This window comes from Monopterus albus, unplaced genomic scaffold (assembly GCF_001952655.1).
Source record: "Monopterus albus unplaced genomic scaffold, M_albus_1.0 scaffold186.1, whole genome shotgun sequence".
NCBI classification, from domain to species: Eukaryota; Metazoa; Chordata; class Actinopteri; order Synbranchiformes; family Synbranchidae; genus Monopterus; species Monopterus albus.
Window position 1 is genome coordinate 100,783 of NW_018128066.1, and position 2,922 is coordinate 103,704.

Consider the following 2,922-nt stretch of genomic DNA (forward strand, 5'->3'; position numbering starts at 1 on the left):
TAAAAAACATTCTAACATGACCTCTATGGACATATCATAACATGAAACATAAGAAAATATGATGACTATGGCTACGATTATACACGTCATAATAATAATATTAAACATCCTGTCTGCTGACAGTCATCCACTTTTCTATCTAGTTATCCTTGACCATAAGCATCGTGCAGTAACTCATGAAAATGACTAAGCATTTAACAGCCTGAGCTAGACATCCTGTCTACTCTAAAACATTTCTAACACAAAGTATCTAACCCATATCTATCTGACTAAAAATACCTAACATGGTAAACCTGATAACAAATATTTTTATATCCAATTTTTATGGAGCTAATTTTATTTATTTATTGTTGTATTTCTGATCATGAGGTGTATGTAAATACAATAGTCTCTTTTTTTCTCACTTTGCTTTGGTCTCAACAAACTTGTGGTAGCTCCTTACCTGCTAAAACCTCCACTATGTTAATAATAATATACAGAATATTAATTAATTAATATTAAGGTTTTCTACTCTCAGTACATGTACAACTGTAACACATAACTGAGGTTATGGAAAAATTGTGGTTGTGATACAAAAAAGATGATGAAGATGAAGATTGGCATAGATTTTAATATATATTGTGACCAGCCAAACTGTTATATATGAATAAAATGCTTATGGACGCTGGGCGAACCTAGGGATGTGTTAGGATCGCTCTGGTAGGGAGGTGAGAGTAAAAAATGACGAACCCAGGTAGCTGACTTCGGTGCAAGAAGTGCTCTATTTATTTACAGTGACAATAAATATGTGTACAACCAGGTGAAGGAATATGGAGCAGAACCGGGTGTCGAGCGGCAGTCATGGAAAACATACAGTCAGATGATAAGATGATAAGGAGGAGGCCGGGCTGCGGACACTAGGATTCACTCCTGGACTGGTCGTGGTGGTTGGTTGCTGAGGGGACAAAGTCACAGAAACAGTTAATGGGAGACTATGCATCGACCTGCGTGGTGGAGTGATGTGGAGTTGAGGAGGTCCGTGGTCCGGAGAAGCGATAGCGGCGGGGAAGATAAGACATGGGGCACAAGGCAGGAACGGAGCTGGGATAAAGAACATGAGCAAATACATATAGTAGACAAAAATAATAGATTGGCATAGAAACGGGCTTGTGTGTAGAAAGAACTGGCAGGGAAGTGGACGATGAGCACGGTATAAATAGGAAGAAACTAATCAGGTGCAGCTGGACGTGAAGCAGGTGTGTCAGAAATAGAAATCAGGGGTAAAGGAGCTAAAATAGAGGGAGAGAAGGGAGAGAGGCAGGTGCAGCCGGGCAAACCTGACAGGATGAAGCTTAGAGATATTTATTTTGCTAATTCCTGCAGCCATCTGCTAGCAGTGTTCTTGGCGTACAGCACTGAGGAAAAATAAGTAAATATCAAATGTTCTGTATACATTAACTTTTTTTACACTTAAATACATTAACTTTTCCATTACATTTTTCTTTTATTTATAAGCTTTATCTTGCTTTATGTAAGGTTAACCATTCCTTTACATTTTCCTCACTAACGAGGTAAAAAGCTCCCGAAATAGAAAAACTGTTGCATGACATAAATTGTCTTAGCTTTTGAAGTCCTTGGACAAGGGACGAGACATAGTGTAATTTTGCAATATTATTATTTGCACAGCCTTGTTAACAAATTGTGAAATCAGGTTTTCAGGTTTAAGCTTACAATTTTTTACCATTTAATTCAGTTTAAGATACTTTATTTGTGCTTCAAGGGGAAATTTGAAGTGACAAGGCCACCAACAAAGTACATATAGACAGCTAACCTACATATTAGATTAGATTAGGTTCAACTTTATTGTCATTACCTATGTAGAAGTACAAGGCAACGAAATGCAGTTTAGCATCTAACCAGAAGTGCAATAACAGCAGTGCAGAGTGCACAGTATCTACAGTATGAACAGTCAGAACTAATTTACAGATTGATATGTACAATTGATATTTACAGTAAGATGTGTAAGGTAATGTACGATATACAACAGATTATGCATTCAAATTACAAATAATGGACAAAGTACTCCCGTGGACCCACCACCTGCAGGAGGATTCGTAAGGTGCTGGTGCACAGTGGATCGGGCAGCAGATGAAGGCAAGGGCCCCAACGACGCGATCTCTGGACACGGAGACTAGCCCTGGGGACATGGAATGTCACCTCGCTGGTGGGGAAGGAGCCCGAGCTTGTGCGGGAGGTTGAGAGGTACCGGCTTGAGATAGTCGGGCTCACCTCCACGCACAACTTGGGCTCTGGAACCTTACTGCTTGAAAGAGGCTGGACTCTCTACTACTCTGGAGTTGCCCATGGTGAGAGGCGGTGGGCTGGTGTGGGTTTGGTTATAGCCCCCAGCTTAGCCGCCATGTGTTGGAGTTTACCCCGGTGAATGAGAGGGTCATTTCCCTGCGCCTTCGGGCCGGGGATAGGTCTCTCACTGTCGTTTGTGCCTATGGGCCGAACGGCCCATAACTTCGAGGATCTCCTCAACCCCAGCGTCATGTCTTTCGATGAAGAAGCAGGGGCCACGAGCTCGGACGTGGACTCGTCCATCACCCAAGCTGAAGTCACCGAGGTAGTTAAGAAGCTTCTCGGTGGCAAGGCACCGCGGGTGGATGAGATCCGCCTTGAGTACCTCAAGTCTCTGGATGTTGTGGGGCTGTCTTGGCTGACACGCCTCTGCAATGTTGCATGGCAGTTGGGGACAGTGCCTCTGGACTGGCAGACCGGGGTGGTGGTCCCTCTTTTCATGAAGGGGGACTGGAGGGTATGTTCCAAATATAGGGGATCACACTCCTCAGCCTCCCCGGGAAAGTCTATACCAAGGTACTGGAGAGGAGAATTCGACCAATAGACGAACCTCGGATTCAGGAGGAACAATGCGGTTTT

The 2,922-nt window shown here is 43.1% G+C and overlaps 1 long non-coding RNA gene across 1 annotated transcript in view; it reads left to right on the forward strand.

Annotated features, from left to right (window-relative positions):
• Positions 1-1,344: 1,344 nt before the first annotated feature.
• Positions 1,345-2,922, forward strand: part of LOC109969937 (uncharacterized) — a 4,754-nt gene continuing 3,176 nt past the window's right edge. The window contains exon 1 of the long non-coding RNA XR_002276338.1: positions 1,345-1,408. This is a non-coding gene — a long non-coding RNA (uncharacterized LOC109969937). The remainder of the gene's footprint in view (positions 1,409-2,922) is intronic.